A 16,743-nucleotide genomic window follows, 5' to 3' on the forward strand; every position below is an offset into this window, starting at 1 on the left:
TATCGCTCAGAACACAGTGATTCACTCTTGTCTCTCCATACTTAGAAGCAGGACCAGCGGCGAATGAATGTAAACTGCAGAGGAAGGACTTAAGTAAGATCTGAGGACAACATTCCAGATAGGATGTGAGGACAAGTGACTCACAGGAGCAGAGGGGAATGGCCATCCCCGAAGGTCTTTAGAAATGGGAGCAAGTTCCATTTGTCTTTGTGGTTTAAGAGGTTTCATCTGGAGACAGGAAGATGAAGTAGAGGCCCCTCGAGATCTGTGTCAGCTCAGCACAGGGAGGGGAAAACGAGCTGGAATTTTTGAGCTAGAATGTCGCTCAGATCTGGCCTAACCCCTCATTTTCCTGTTAAAGTGACTGAAGAATGTCTGTCTCCTTAAGTGGGTCATTCATTAATGAGCCAAGACACAAACCACATCTGTCCACAGCTGGGTGCTGCCCTGCGTTGATCCCTGTCAGAAGGGGTGCACTCTGGGGACACCCCACAGCCCTACCGGATGGAGTCCATGCCTTGTGAAGAGGGCTGCAGGAACCCGCAAGCAGTTGACTGTCTGGCTGTTGGCGCTAGAGAAAAGCTTCAGCTCCTACTCAAAAAATGTTCTGAAAATGGCCCAGTGGGAGCTGGTAGTCATCTTATTCACTCCAGCATTCCTGCCTGGAGAATTCCATGGACAGAGGAGCCTGGTGGGCTACAGATTGTGGACTCGCAGAGTTGGACATGACTAAGTGACTGTTCACCCTCCTGGCCCAGCACCTAGAAGAGGCTTGGGCATACCTCTAGGGCCTTCAGTAAACTTGGTTGAATGAAGAGTAAATAGCAGACAATCCAAAAGTTATTCCTCTTTTACCAAACACTTGTTGGCCAGTGCGTTTACCTTTTCAATTCTGTGTTGCTTAAGCCAGCAACTGAATCATTACACCATTCCCCTAGCGACAGAGAGAGGCACCCGAAGGTGTGCTGGGGGCAAGCATGACGAACAAAACAGTTTGGGACTTTTCCCAGGGTGCATAATTCTTTTGAAACTGTATCAAGGGTGGACATTATGTTCATTGATGATGACTTGACTTTTTTTGTTTGTTGTAGTTTGTTGTTCCCAGCCTGAAAGTAAAAAGGCTGCATTTTTCAAATTTAGGAAAAGCATGTGGTCTAGTTATCTAGGCTGCATTCAGCAAGATGGCTACAGAGATCACCAAAGGAACAAGCCTTGCTCTCAGAAGAGAATCTGATTAAGAAGGAGCCAAACAGGAGCCAGTGCTGGACAATGAATTTAGAATACTGAGTGGTGAAGTTTACTTCCTGGGGTGAATTTCAATGGACTTGTGCAAATTAAAGAAAAGCAGCAGCAGAAAACCCTATGGCGGGTCTCTTGCTTCTTCTTACCTATTCATTAAGGAAGCATTGAGTTCTAGGAAGCACCTGCACAACTCTTTATCCCTCCCCACCCCCCAGCCCCTCACCCCCCCACCCCCCACCCTCAACCTCCCACCCCCCACCCCCCCCCACCCCCGCAACCAGCGCTCTAAATCTGGAGCTCTGATGAGAAGATCCTCTGCGGTCATGTAGGGTGATCAGGCTTAGGAAATGATTTCACTTTGTTCAGGTCTGAGATTAGTTTCGGTTTCAGGCTGTACCAGGAGCTGAGAGAGAGAGCCTGAGCTAGAGCGAGCGAGAGGAGGAGGAGGCTGCTGGGAGAGCCTCACCATTGGCTGCCACGAGTGGCAAGGGGGGCGGGCAGGGAACTCCTGCGCTAAGCAGGGAGAGGAGGAAGATGAATCAGAGATACAGTCAGGGGAGGCAGCCATTGAGCATCTCTGTGTCTATGGACCGGGCAGCAGCCTATGACGGTATCAGCAGGTGTGTGTAGGGCAAAAGCCTGCACAGTTACAGAACTTCTGAGCCAGGGCTGCGAGGTCGTAGGGAAGCTGTAAAACACAGACTACCTGGATGGAGTGGGTTTTGCATGAGCAGGTGCCAAGCTCGGAGGAAAGCCAGGCATCAGTGTGCCATAACCCACCCCCTCCCCCAACATCTTATACCCGTATCCTTACAACTTGCATTTGAGTTTCCCTTTTTTAAAAAAATAAAGACAAATGAAGGTTTGAGAGCTGATAGTTGAGAACCTGCAGACTTTTGCGAGTTGGTGCATCCTTTAAGATGCTGCCTTTAAGCTGTCGTTTCTCGTTGAGACTGCGGCCAGTCTGGCGGTTTCACAGGGCATCATTATCTCAGAAAATCAGTGCCTTCCCTCCCCTGACTGGCTCTGGGTGCGGCAGACACAGATGTTTCATCCCACCCGAGCAGTGTTACAGCACCATTGCATTTTATTCCTCCAAGTCATAAATTCATTTTATTGCTAAAAGAGAGAAGCATTGAATTTTAAAGCCAGGAAGGATTTTGAAGATCATCCAGACTGCTCCTAGAGGAATTTGTGGTCCTGGGTCATTAAGCACCTTGAAAAAGAACTATAGTATGTAGTTAAAAACTCTGAGTCAGACTGCCTGTGTTTGAATCCACCTTTGCTAGTTGCTACTGTGTTCTTGGGGTAAGTTAACTCAATTTCTGAGTCTTAGTTGCCTGAACCATATGATGGGAGTAATAATATCCCCTAATAGTTGCTGCTGCTGCTAAGTCACTTCAGTCATGTCCGACTCTGTGCAGCCCCATAGATGACAGCCCACCAGGCTCCCCCGTCCCTGGGATTCTCTAGGCAAGAACACTGGAGTGGGTTGCCATTTCCTTCTCCAATGCATGAAAGTGAAAGTGAAGTCGCTCAGTCCTGTCCGACTCTTAGTGACCCTATGGACTGCAGCCTACCAGGCTCCTCCGTCCCTGGGATTTTCCAGGCAAGAGTACTGGAGTGAGGTGCCATTGCCTTCTCTGCTAATTGTTGCTGCTGCTAAGTCACTTCAGTCGTGTCTGACTCTGTGCGACCCCATAGACGGCAGCCCACCAGGCTCCCCCGTCCCTGGGATTCTCCAGGCAAGAACACTGGAGTGTTGCCATTTCCTTCTCCAATGCATGAAAATGAAAAGTGAAAGTGAAGTCGCTCAGTCATGTCTGACCCTTAGCAACCCCATGGACTGCACGCAGCCAATCAGGCTCCTCCATCCATGGGATTTTCCAGGCAAGAGTACTGGAGTGGGGTGCCATGCTAATTGTTGCTGCTGCTGCTGCTGCTAAGTTGCTTCAGTCGTGTCTGATTCTGTGCGACCCCATAGACGGCAAGCCTTAGCACAGTGCTTGGCAAATCATTAAGTTCTCAATAAATGTTAGCTACTGCTAACATTTGTTATTATCCTCATTTCATGAAATCATATCATCATCAGTGGCTAGTTGCTGTTAGAGCCAGAGCTACAGTGCTAAACTCTTTATAATACTAGTTTTCTCCAGCATGGCCATGCAATGATTTCATCACAGTCTTGAAACACAGAGAGCATTGGTGAAAGTACTTGTGTAATCTAATGCATAAACATTCATAAAAGAGCTGGAAGAAATGGGCTCAATCCATGTATTAGATATAGTTAGACTGTGGGCATGAGGGCATGTATTTAACAAATAATCTGTGTCCACAAACACCCTTTATAGTGTTTAGAGGTTTCCTAAATCCCAGAATGGTTACCTCTGCTGGAAGGTTGGGGTGTTCTTCGATGTTTTGGTTGAACTCTCCTCAAATTGGAAACATCCATTTCAATGAGTTGTGATGGCAAGCAGGCTTTTGGGTGTAATGGAAATATTTCTGTAGCCTGGCTGCTGTTTATCAAGGGTGAAGACAGTGCATGTTTTTAAAAACTGTGGGCTTGGCAGAAGTCCACATGTCTTAGGCCAGGCTAGCACAAATGCCTTCCCAAATGATTTGCACTGACCTTTTTTGCAAATTGCTGACAGCCTGGGAGCCTCCCAAGGGAGGCTGAAATATTGTTGAGGAGGGTGTCATCCTTGGCCTTGAGGGGGTCTTTTGACACTTTTGATGGGGTGGCATAAGGCCGCTTTGGTATATTTTCTTGGAATATGAGAACAAATGGAAATTAATTTTGTTTGGCAAATCCTGCAACATTCCCTTGAGATATTGCCACTCTCTGGGGCTTACAGAATTGAAATCTGTTTTTGATGCTGATCCACGGGACTTCTTAAATTTCCGTGCCTGAGGGAGAGAGCTTGTTAGAGTGTGAAATTTGTGAGTATGTGATTCAGAGTCCAAGATGAGAGATCCAGTCTGAGCTCTGCTGTGTATGGACTGTCATTCTGAGCAGATCACTTAATTTCTTAGTTTGTACTTTTCTTGAGTTTAATCTGTTATTGTACCCACAACAACAAATGGTTTTGAACACATCTGTTAACCAGAGCTGGTAATAATAGTCCCTATTGCACTAGATGGGGCTTCCCAGGTGGCGCTAGTGGTAAAGAACCCGCTTGCCAATACAGGAGACGTAAGAGACACAGGTTCAATCCCTGGGTTGGGAAGATCCCCTGGAGAACGGCATGGCAACCCACTCCAGTATTCTTGCCTGGCGAATCCCCATGGTCAGAGGAGCCTGGTGGGCTACAGTCCATAGGGTCGCATAGAGTTGGAACAACTGAAGCAAATTAGCATGCACGCATGCATTGCATTAGTTGGCTCCTGCTGCTAAGTCGCTTCAGTCGTGTCCGACTCTGTGCAACCCCATAGATGGCAGCCCACCAGGCTCCCCTGTCCCTGGGATTCTCCAGGCAAGAACACTGGAGTGGGTTGCCATTTCCTTCTCCAATGCATGAAAGTGAAAAGTGAAAGTGAAGTCGCTCAGTCGTGTCCGACTCTTAGCGACCCAATGGACTGCAGCCCACCAGGCTCCTTGGTCCATGGGATTTGCTAGGCAAGAGTACTGGAGTGGGGTGCCATTGCCTTCTCCGATTAGTTGGCTGTAATGGTCTAACAATAATTACATTTTGGTTACCTACTTTTCGCATGCCAGTCACCTCTCTCTGCATTTTAAGAGGATACATTTATTTACTCAGCCCACTATGTGTACAGTAGTATTGACCACTTTCCAGATGAGGGGATGGAGACTCAGAGGGCTAAGTCAACGTGCCCAAGGGCAGACAGTCAGGTAACTGAGGAACTGGGGTCTAAACCCTGAAAGCCAGGCTGCCGACTGCAGACGGTGTTTCTAAGACGGCTTTGTTGTCGTGTAGTACTTCTTACTCTTCCCTGTTCCTCTTGTGGTTTGATGAGCTGAAGGAGGGATAAGCTGAGCCTGGAGGTAGATTAAGTGTACAGATCACAGTGTTGGAAAGAATGAGGAGACGGAGCATATGAGAGCTTTTTTTGGAGTTATAGGGAAACAGCTGTTTCTAAGTTTGGGACAGAGCCGAAGAGCACCGGCAGAGACAGAGAAGGACATTTTCTCGGTGGCTTTTTGTTCTCTGCTGTGAGGGGCTGCACTGTGGATTTAAGGGCCACATGTCTCTTTGCTCTCCTATCACATTTTATTTGGAAGCCTGTCTTTCCATTCCAGCCCTCAGCCGTGACAGCTTCAGAAACTGAGAAAACTGCCATAGATACGGATAGCAAATTCTTGAGATGTGAAAGGCAAGGTGAAGGAGGGGCTTGTTGGTGGAAGTTCGTCTGTTTTTGTATTTCTGTGAACCTCTATGGGGGTGACCCATGGAGTGGCTTGTGCTCAAAGGAGACAGAATTGAGAACTTGGGTGACTTTCTTCTCATGAGTTGTCTTAATAAGAGGATGGATCATCCTGTTAGCTTTCATCTTGGAAAAGAGAGTGGGTGCGATGGTATTTGACAGAAACCAGAGGCCTTCTGTTGGGTCTCCCAGGGCAGAGCTGGGCCGACAGAAGGGCCTTGGTGACTCGAGCCAAGGGTGGGGGCTCCTGGGGGCTTTCGGAAGGGCTGCCGGCTTTGTGGCACTGCCACTTCCAGCCCTCTCCAGCCCTGAGAGGCTCTGGGAAAGGAATAGACCTTATGAGAGAAATGGATTGGGGGTTGGTCAGTTTTCAATGGGGTTTCCCAGGTGGCTGAGTAATAAAGAAACCACCTGCCAGTGTGGGAGACCTGGGTTCGATCCCTGGGTCGGGAAGATCCCCGGAGGAGGAGATGGCTACCTACTCCAGTATTCTTGCCTGGGGAATTCCATGGACAGAGGAGCCTGGGGGCCTACAGTCCATGGGGTCGCAAAGAGTCAGACGTGACTGAGTGTACACTCACGCATTTTTAGATGGCAAACCACTGGTGAAATTCATACGTAGCAGTGATAATTTTGAGGATATTAATGTAAAAATTCATCCCATACAACTGGACAACGCAAACATAATATTTGATCTTTAGGGATATGAATGGCTACTCCGACTCCACCCCTTGAAGGGGGTGGGGCGAGGCCCTCCCTGTGTTAGTTAGTACCTGGTTCCCCTGGTACATTCTGGGGGACTCTTGTTTTCTTCTAGAACTAGGAAGGGAAGCTTCCAGGTCCTGGAGTCACCCTCTTTGTCTCTGAGTTTGTGAGGAAGCTGGGGGGCACATCCTTCTCTGACTTACTCTCTGTGACCTTTCTGCAGACTCTCCTTTGGGTCATGAGCTGGGTCTGGGGTCCCCAGAGGAAGGGGAGGTCCCTTTGGGAAGGAGGGATTGCAGGAAGACTCCCTCAGACCAGCCACCCAGTTTAGGGATAGTGACAGGGTGGTTGTGTTTTCAGACTTCTTTGACCTCACAGCACAGTTTACCCAGAGTGGTTGTGTTTCTCCACAAGGCCCCACTGCCTCTATTTTGCCTCATTTTCCTTTCTTCCCCAGCCATCAGCAGCAGATACTTTTTAAAAAAGAAAATAGGTATTTGGCTGTGTTGGGTCCTGGTTGTGGCCTGCGGGATCTTTCCTTGCAGTGCACTGACTCTCTAGTTATGGGGCATGGGCTCAGTTCCTCCGAGACATGTGGAATCTTCCCGGACCAGGGATCAAACCCACGACCCCTGCATTGCAAGGCAGAAGTCCCAGTACCTACTGTTCTAACACTGCTCCTATGTGTAAGAGGATTTACTCGTGTCAAGCATTTCACTTCAGTTATTTAATTTAGTCCTGTACCAAACCTATACGCCAGGGATTATTGTCTTTTTAGATGGGGGAACTGAGGCTGAGGGCTAAGTAACTTGTCCACGTAATAGCCACTTATTGTATGGGATGTGTTTTTTTCCTTTGTTTTACAGTTTATGATAAAAAGTTTCAAATATACTCAAACTTAGAGAAGCTAGTACAATACGTTCCCTTGGACCCATTACCAAACTTGTTCATTCCTTGTGGAGAAGCCCCCACTCTGGTGCTTCTGGGGCTGCAGCGTACAGCAGATACCTTTGTGTGAATGAGAAGAAAGGACCCTTTCTCCAGGGTTCACAACTTAGTAAGCTGAGCATAGGCTGGATTCACCCCATCTGCCCCTACGGGTGGACCCTCTGTGTAGTGAACAGCCCACATAACTGTATGTGATGGCTCTGCCTGCCTCACTTCTCTTCTCATCTAGCTTTTGACACAAAGAGTCAGAGTGATTTCTCTGGTTGGCCCTCAATTACAAGGGATGGGGGGAAGAAAGCTCAGGTGTTGGGGACTTCTGGGGCTAGAATAAATTAAGCAGGGGGGTAATTCCAGAGGAGATACTCAGGCTGCAGAGGAGGGTGAGGGCAAATGAGCTGTGTCTTTTATTGCTCCTGTTTTTCTACCAGCCACCTGCTCTGCTGATGGCTCCTCCCCGATGCCTTCTCCCTTCTGTTCTGTGCCCAGGGCAAGGGAGGCACTTGTATGTGTCCACGTGGCTGGCAGGGGGGCAGCTGGTAGAGCCCAGGGTGTGAAAACCTGGTGTGGACTCAGTCTTGGCTGCCACCCTCCTGGAGTCGCTGGGACAAGCTGTTTTTGCCTTCTGGCAGCTTACCTTTTCTTGGGGCGCAGTTTAGTCAGTGGCCCAGGGGGAGGTCCCGCCTTCATGCCTGCAGAACTGCTCCTTTTAGTCCCAAAGTCTGGTCTATGGGTCACCAGATAGGGGCCATCTTGAAGAGAGAAATTGGGTCTTTTTTTTTTTTTTTTTTACTACTGTGCTCTTGTGAAGACTTGACTCATTGGAAAAGACTGATGCTGGGAGGGATTGGGGGCAGGAGGAGAAGGGGATGACAGAGGATGAAATGGCTGGATGGCATCACCGACTCGATGGACATGAGTCCATCGTGACTCTGGGTGAACTCTGGGAGTTGGTGATGGACAGGGAGGCCTGGCATGCTGCGATTCATGGGGTCGCAGAGTCGGACATGACTGAGCGACTGAACTGAACTGAACTGAACTGTGCTCTTGGCTGTACCCGTTACAGCGTCTAGTTTTGGGGCTCTAGGAATATTTGTTAAACAAATGAATGTTAGACAATTCAAGCGTGCTGCAGACCAGAGAAATGTGCTGAAGAGCCCCGGTTGAATGTTTTATGTGTTTCAGTTGGGAGAGTAGCTGCACTATGCTGCAGTAATAATCAAACTCTGACATTGGGGCGGCTTGACACAACATTTCATTTGTGCTCATAGGAAGTCTGACGTGGGTCAGACAGTCCTCCTCCCATCTGTAGTCACATCATCTGGACATATGGGGTCATCACAGTTCCCCAGCCCCTGGCTTTTAACTGCCTTACCAAGGAACTGACACCTATTACTTCTATGCACATTTAATTGGTCAGAACTTCTCACATGGCTCCAACCTAACTGTAAAGGAGGCTGGGAAGTGTAGAAGGGCAAAGGGTTGTCTTCATGGTTTCAAAGGAGAGGATTTTGTTTTGTTTTTCGATAGGTAAGAAGGGAATTTATTCAGATTCAGAAAGAAGCACACTCCACAGAGTGTGGGCCATCACAGAGGTTGCGTGCTGCCTATATTTCTTATCTCTGATTTTAATCTATTAGAGTGCCTATAGCCTCATCAATTATCGTCAGTTGTCATATTTTTTTAAAAACACTAACAAGAAGGGAATACCTGCCACTTTCTTTAGTCCAGGGAAGAAGGCAACAGATGGCCGAAGGGGAGTCACATGGCAGGAATTTTAACCTCTCCTTTATTACATTTAATCTTGTGATAATCATTTAGTCACTCCACCTTTGTGAGCCTCTTTCTTCATCTGCAAAAGGAGGATAATTATCCAACCCATCTGTTAGTTCAGACTCTACTGATTGCAAGTAACAGAAACCAACTTGAGCTATTTGAAGCCAAGGAGAATGTAAGAATCAAGGGCAGGAAATACCGCTGGCCTCCCTAGCCTGGAACTGCAGGATGCCACTGCTTCTGTGGATGTATGCTAGATGTCATGGGTCCTCAGCCCCCAGATATACCCATTTTCCTTCTAGAAACATCAGACTGGATTGTATTTCAGACCTTTGATTCAGATTCCTGAGAAAGAATCTGATCGATCGCTTACTGTCAGTTGTCTCCTGATGGTCCAATCAGTGATGGCCAGGAGCACATTGTCACATAGTACCACCTGGCTTGGGTCCTTTCCCCTGTGAATGTGGGTGGGGGCAGTCCTCAAAAAAGGTGCTGATGCTTACCTGGTTCAAGGGTTGTTGAGCTGACTGGATGTCTGTAAGAGAGCTTTGAGAACTATTAATATAAAGTGCTGCATAAATATGAGCTGGCAGGGTGGTGTGTTAGGAGTCTTGGAGAGTGCACTGCCCTGAAGAGGGGTGGGAGAGATTATATTGCTGTGAGAGGGAATTTCAGTTTTGTTGGAGGCAGGGGAGCTGTTTGTTGGAAAGTCATGGAGCAGAGACTGAAGGAAGTGGACAGGACTAGCATGGTCCATTGCTTGGGTCAAGCTGCATTTATAGGCCATTAGACCATAACATTGTAAAAGAAGGAGTACTCTGCGTGTGTTTTCACCTCTGTAGTTGAAACTGCAATTGTGGAAATGATGTTAGTCCCCATTATGGCTCTCCCACTCCAGTGTTCTTGCCTGGAGAATCCCATGGACGGAGAAGCCTGGTAGGCTGCAGTCCATGGGGTCGCACAGAGTCAGACACGACTGAAGCGACTTAGCAGCAGCAGCAGCAGCAGTCCTTGCCTGACACGGTCCCAGTGGGCTGACTATGAGCAAGTCATGTCACTTTCCCTGGGCTGAGTTAGTTCCACTCTTTGAAGATGTCCACGTAAGGTGGGGATGAAGGCACGAAGTCTGGAATGAGACGGTTGGGTCTGCATCCTCACCATTCCCTTGCTAGCTGTGTGACCTGGGGCCATTTCCTAACCTCCAGTTTGTGTCCTCACTTGTAACAGGCGGATATTCATAGTACCTACCTCATGAGGTTATTGTGCCAGTTACATGAGATGAAAGCTCGGTAAAATATCAGCTAGTATGGTTAAGGGAAGCCAAAGCTGCCGGATGCCAGGGACCCGTGGCAAAACTGTGTGCTCGGTACTCTTGAGTCAGAGTGAACACGAGGCCCAAGGGGGCGGGTGGGACGCTGGAGGGGCCTGGGGACCCACCACTAGAGGCAGTCTACGGGCTGACGCTCGCGGCTTTCCAACAATTCAGTTCCTCCCTGGAGACTGCGCCGCCCCCGCCCCCCGCCCCTCGGAGCCGCTTCTGGGCTGCCGGTCGGCTGGGTTCAGGAAGTTCAGCGGCCCCTTCCCTGCAGTCTTGGGGGGGGGGTCCTGGGTCTCAAACCAGAGCCAGGTTTAAGATTAAATTGCTTCCCGTGGTGAAACGGCAGTTTCACCTCTTCAAAAAAATTTGAAGATCTCTTCAAAAAATAAATGAAGAAACGCCCCAGACCACAGGACAGTTTGAGGGCTGAATTATTCAGACGCCCGGCTGGCTCCTCGGGACGCTGGGGCCGGGGGAACGAGGGCCCGGCGCGCGCCCTCAGGCTGCGTCCCTGCGCCGCCCGCCCGGCAGCCCCGGGCCGCGGGTCCCGGCGCGGCGACTGTGAGGGCCACGCAGCGCGGCCCTCGGCCCGAGCCAGGGCGAGGAGGCAGGGCCGGAGGGAGGCAGGGCGGGCCTTCGCCACTTTTCCCCCTCAGGACGGCGTCTTCTGACCGGAGGAGCGCCGCGCTCCCGGCGGCTAAGGGGCGCAGGGGACGGGCGGGGCCGCGGGGAGGGTCGGGCCGGGTGTCCGGGCGCCACGCCGCCTCCCCGCCGGAGGGCCGTGGCCATGGCAACCCGGCCGGCTGCGGCCGCGCGGGCTTTCAAAGGCGGCCTTGTTCCCGGCTGGGGGCCCTCCAGGCCCGGGCAGGGAGGGGCCGCGCAGAGGGGTGGCCTGCGGCGGAGGAAGTGCGGCCCCGCGGCCCCCTCCCTCCCCGGCTCGTTTCCTGGAGGCCCGGGTTTCCACAGCTCCTTCTGGAGAATGAAGAGAAACCTCAGCAGGAGGATGTGTTCAGGCGACAGTGTGTGTGTGTTTCTGTGTGTAACTGAGAGGAGGTAAGAAAGCTTGGGGGGGGGGGGGGGAATCACTATCTTGCTGGCCTCCTAGAATGAAGAGTCTGGTGCCATAGACAGATTTTAGCAAGCTAGCCAGTGCCACCTGAAGCAGCTCTTTAAGACTCACTCATCCTTTTGGCAATGAATATCAAAGGAGAAAATATCAGAGAAAATACTAAGTCACTCATTGCTGCTGCTGCTGCTAAGTCGCTTCAGTCGTGTCCGACTCTGTGCAACCCCGTAGACGGCAGCCCACCAGGCTCCTCTGTCCCTGAGATTCTCCAGGCAAGAACACTGGAGTGGGTTGCCATTTCCTTCTCCAATGCATAAAAGTGAAAAGTGAAAGTGAAGTCGCTCAGTCGTGTCCGACTCCTAGCGACCCCATGGGCTGCGGCCAACCACGGTCCTCCGTCCATGGGATTTTCCAGGCAAGAGTACTGGAGTGGGGTGCCATTGCCTTCTCCAAGTCACTCCAGTAGATGCTACTGGAGATCAGTGGAGAAATAACTCCAGAAAGAATGAAGGGATGGAGCCAAAGTAAAAAGAATACCCAGCTGTGGATGTGACTGGTGATAGAAGCAAGGTCCGATGCTGTAAAGAGCAATATTGCATAGGAACCTGGAATGTCAGGTCCATGAATCAAGGCAAATTGGAAGTGGTCAAACAGGAGATGGCAAGAGTGAATGTCGACATTCTAGGAATCAGCAAACTGAAATGGACTGGAATGGGTGAATTTAACTCAGATGACCATTATATCTACTACTGCAGGCAGGAATCCCTCAGAAGAAATGGAGTGGCCAACATGGTCAACAAAAGAGTCCGAAATGCAGTACTTGGATGCAATCTCAAAAACGACAGAATGATCTCTGTTCGTTTCCAAGGCAAACCATTCAATATCACAGTAATCCAAGTCTATGCCCCAACCAGTAACGCTGAAGAAGCTGAAGTTGAACAGTTTTATGAAGACCTACAAGACCTTTTAGAACTAACACCCAAAAAAGATGTCCTTTTCATTATAGGGGACTGGAATGCAAAAGTAGGAAGTCAAGAAACACCTGGAGTAACAGGCAAATTTGGCTTTGGAATACGGAATGAAGCAGGGCAAAGACTGATAAGAGTTTTGCCAAGAAAATGCACTGGTCATAACAAACACCCTCTTCCAACAACACAAGAGAAGACTCTTTACATGGACATCACCAGATGGTCAACACCGAAATCAGATTGATTATATTCTTTGCAGCCAAAGATGGAGAAGCCCTATACAGTCAGCAAAAAACAAGACCAGGAGCTGACTGTGGCTCAGATCATGAACTCCTTATTGCCAAATTCAGACTTAAATTGAAGAAAGTAGGGAAAACCACTAGACCATTCAGGTATGACCTAAATCAAATCCCTTATGATTATACAGTGGAAGTGAGAAATAGATTTAAGGGCCTAGATCTGATAGATAGAGTGCCTGATGATCTATGGAATGAGGTTCGTGACAGTGTACAGGAGACAGGGATCAAGACCATTCCCATAGAAAAGAAATGCAAAAAAGCAAAATGGCTGTCTGGGGAGGCCTTACAAATAGCTGTGAAAAGAATAGAAGCAAAAAGCAAAGGAGAAAATGAAAGATATAAATATCTGAATGCAGAGTTCCAAAGAATAGCAAGAAGAGATAAGAAAGCCTTCTTCAGCGATCAGTGCAAAGAAATAGGGGAAAACAACAGAATGGGAAAGACTAGGGATCTCTTCAAGAAAATCAGAGATACCAAAGGAACATTTCATGCAAAGATGAGCTCGATAAAGGACAGAAATGGTATGGACCTAAAAAAAAAAAAAAAAAAAAAAAGAAATGGTATGGACCTAACAGAAGCAGAAGATATTAAGAAGAAATGGCAAGAATACACAGAAGAACTGTACAAAAAAGATCTTCACAACCCAGATAATCACGATGGTGTGATCACTGACCTAGAGCCAGACATCCTGGAATGTGAAGTCAAGTGGGCCTTAGAAAGCATCACTACGAACAAAGCTAGTGGAGGGGATGGAATTCCAGTTGAGCTCTTTCAAATCCTGAAAGACGATGCTATGAAAGTGCTGCACTCAATATGCCAGCAAATATGGAAAACTCAGCAGTGGCCACAGGACTGGAAAAGGTCAGTTTTCATTCCAATCTCAAAGAAAGGCAATGCCAAAGAATGATCAAACTACTGCACAATTGCACTCATCTCACACGCTAGTAAAGTAATGCTCAAAATTCTCCAAGCCAGGCTTCAGCAATATGTGAACCGTGAACCTGATGTTCAAGCTGGTTTTAGAAAAGACAGAGGAACAAGAGATCAAATTGCCAACATCCGCTGGATCATGGAAAAAGCAAGAGAGTTCCAGAAAAACATCTATTTCTGCTTTATTGACTATGCCAAAGCCTTTGACTGTGTGGATCACAATCAACTGTGGAAAATTCTGAAATAGATGGGAATACCAGAACACCTGATCTGCCTCTTGAGAAATTTGTATGCAGTTAGAACTGGACATGGAACAGCAGACTGGTTCCAAATAGGAAAAGGAGTTCGTCAAGGCTGTATATTGTCACCCTGTTTATTTAACTTATATGCAGAGTACATCATGAGAAACGCTGGACTGGAAGAAACACAAGCTGGAATCAAGATTGCTGGGAGAAATATCAATAACCTCAGATATGCAGATGACACCCCCCTTATGGCAGAAAGTGAAGAGGAACTAAAAAGCCTCTTGATGAAAGTGAAAGTGGAGAGTGAAAAAGTTGGCTTAAAGCTCAACATTCAGAAAATGAAGATCATGCATCCAGTCCCATCACTTCATGGGAAATAGATGGGGAAACAGTGGAAACAGTGTCAGACTTTATTTTTCTGGGCTCCAAAATCACTACGGATGGTGACTGCAGCCATGAAATTAAAAGACGCTTACTTCTTGGAAGGAAAGTTATGACCAACCTAGATAGCATATTCAAAAGCAGAGACGTTACTTTGCCAACAAAGGTCTGGCTAGTCGAGGCTGTGGTTTTTCCTGTGGTCATGTATGGATGTGAGATTTGGACTGTGAAGAAGGCTGAGCACCGAAGAATTGATGCTTTTGAACTGTGGTGTTGGAGAAGACTCTTGAGAGTCCCTTGGACTGCAAGGAGATCCAACCAATCCGTTCTGAAGGAGATCAGCCCTGGGATTTCTTTGGAAAGAATGATGCGAAAGCTGAAACTCCAGTACTTTGGCCACCTCATGTGAAGAGTTGACTCATTGGAAAAGACTCTGATGCTGGGAGGGATTGGGGGCAGGAGGAGAAGGGGATGACAGAGGATGAGATGGCTGGATGGCATCACTGACCCGATGGACGTGAGTCTGAGTGAACTCCAGGAGTTGGTGATGGACAGGGAGGCCTGGTGTGCTGCGATTCATGGGGTCGCAAAGAGTCAGACGCGACTGGGTGACTGATCTGATCTAACCACATGGCAATTTACATCCTTATGTATTAGCGAGTGAATTTTAGTGAGAAATCTGATCTTGAGAGCTCGAATAGCCTTTGCTGTTTTTTTAGGGGAAGTGTGGCCCCTGGGGTTTCCCACCCTTTGTTTAGTCTTTAGTGTTGAAAGTGAAAGTGTTAGTCCTTTAGCTGTATGGGACTCTTTGTGACCCCCTGGACTGTAGCCCGCCAGGCTCTTCTGTCCATGGAATTCCGCAGGCAAGAATACTGGATGGCTTGCCATTCCCTTCTCCATGGGATCTTCCCCACCCAGGGATCGAATCCTTGTCTCCTGCATTGCCGGCAGATACTTTACTGACTGACATACCAGGGAAGCCCAAGTATAAAAATTGGGAAGGATGGCATGTCTGCTCTCTAAGCAGCTTGTGAGTGACGAATGTATTTCCACTTCGGGCTGCTAGGGGTTAAGAGCCAGATCTTCTTCCTTGACACCTTATTGCTCTTTGTTGGCTTTCTCTGAAGAGGTGGCCTGCAGGAGTAGCCTCAGGTGTGGGGAGTTTGGAAGGCAGGATGTGAACTTGACTGCATCCCATCAACACTGGCCAGGCCAGTGTCAATCAGTTCTCCAGATCCTCCTGGGGAACCCTTGAAGCAAGGTGTGGGGAAAGATTCTTGCCTTTGGGTCTCAGAAAAAGGCTAGTTCTGGGCCTGAGTTTAATTCCAAGTCATGATCAGCCCGAGGGAAGCAGCAATGTCAGGTAGACTGGATTTTCTACTGTTGCAGCTGTGCCTTGGCCTTATGCCTTCCATTCTGGCCAAGAAAGGTGGAGAGGGATCAATAAACTTGAGTACACATAGGCGGGCATCCTGGCCATTTAGCAAAGGGTCCTCACACCCAAGCGACAGCATGGAGGGGGGCTCCTTCAGAGGTTGGGGACTGAGACCAAAGTCAGTCAGACTGGACTCTCATTGACCCCCGCCTCTGTCCCCTCCTCCTCGTGAAGCTTGGAAGATCGTGTTAGTAGATTATTCTTGTCATATACAATTGAATCTGGGAGAGAGGGTGCTACCTGCAGTGGCGTCTTCATCTAGTTGGGGTGGAGAGGGCTCAAGAACTTTCCAAACTCTTCTGATTAGCATGAAATAGGTGCTGCATGGAGCATTGTCTAGAGCTTCCCGAAGAGAAGGGGAAAAAAAATGTAGTTCATGCTTCTGGAGAAATTCCGTCTAGTGGATGAACCAACCAGCACGTTAAAGGAACATAAAGGGCCTGTAAAGTGATAGACATTCTTGTTTACTTGTAGAATCTTAGACCAGAATTAGAATGTGTGTGAGGTGGGCCCAGGTACAGGTGAGTCAGAAGCTCCCCAGGTGTTTCTTACACACAGCCAGGGTTTCAGGCCATCCCCCAGTGCAGTGTTCACAAACGGGGATGGTTTTGTCCCCCTGGAAGACATTGGCAGTGTCTGGAGATGTTTTTGGCTGTCACAAGTACTGACGGGAGTGAGAGCATCTTGTAGGGAAGTAGCACACAGCAGGGTTTGGAGGTAGGAGAATGTGGTTTGGGTTTGCAAAGAAGAAAGTGGTTCGTGGTTTCAGAGAGTCAGCTGAGATCCGGAGTTGGTTTTTCAGCCTGATTCTCCCCAGTGTGGGTTGTGTCTTGTCCAGGCACTTTTGGTTCAGACATCAAGCCCCTCTGACTGTTTGCTGTGTGTGTCAGTAACCCTCAGGCCCTGTTGTGAGGGAGGTGAAGGAGTTGGTGTCAGGTACCGTCAGCCTCAAGGGCCCAGCCCCGCCCTGAGGACTGCCTTTCCCTGAGTCCATGCATGAAGGAAAGCTGCTGCGCAGAAGCTCGCCTTCCTCTGGCTCCAGGAACAGGC

General features: G+C 48.7%; 1 protein-coding gene and 1 long non-coding RNA gene across 2 annotated transcripts in view; both read left to right on the forward strand.

Annotated features, from left to right (window-relative positions):
• Nucleotides 1-16,743, forward strand: part of LOC147352734 (uncharacterized) — a 67,735-nt gene that overhangs the window by 6,047 nt on the left and 44,945 nt on the right. The window lies entirely within an intron of this gene.
• Nucleotides 11,185-13,019, forward strand: LOC147352735 (uncharacterized). The gene is made up of 2 exons (XR_015148338.1): nucleotides 11,185-11,422; nucleotides 12,191-13,019. It is a non-coding gene; the product is annotated as an uncharacterized LOC147352735 (long non-coding RNA).

Source organism: Bos grunniens, chromosome 19 (genome assembly GCF_055505025.1).
Source record: "Bos grunniens cultivar Pamir isolate PY7600 chromosome 19, Bosgru_T2T1.0, whole genome shotgun sequence".
Taxonomy (NCBI): domain Eukaryota; kingdom Metazoa; phylum Chordata; class Mammalia; order Artiodactyla; family Bovidae; genus Bos; species Bos grunniens.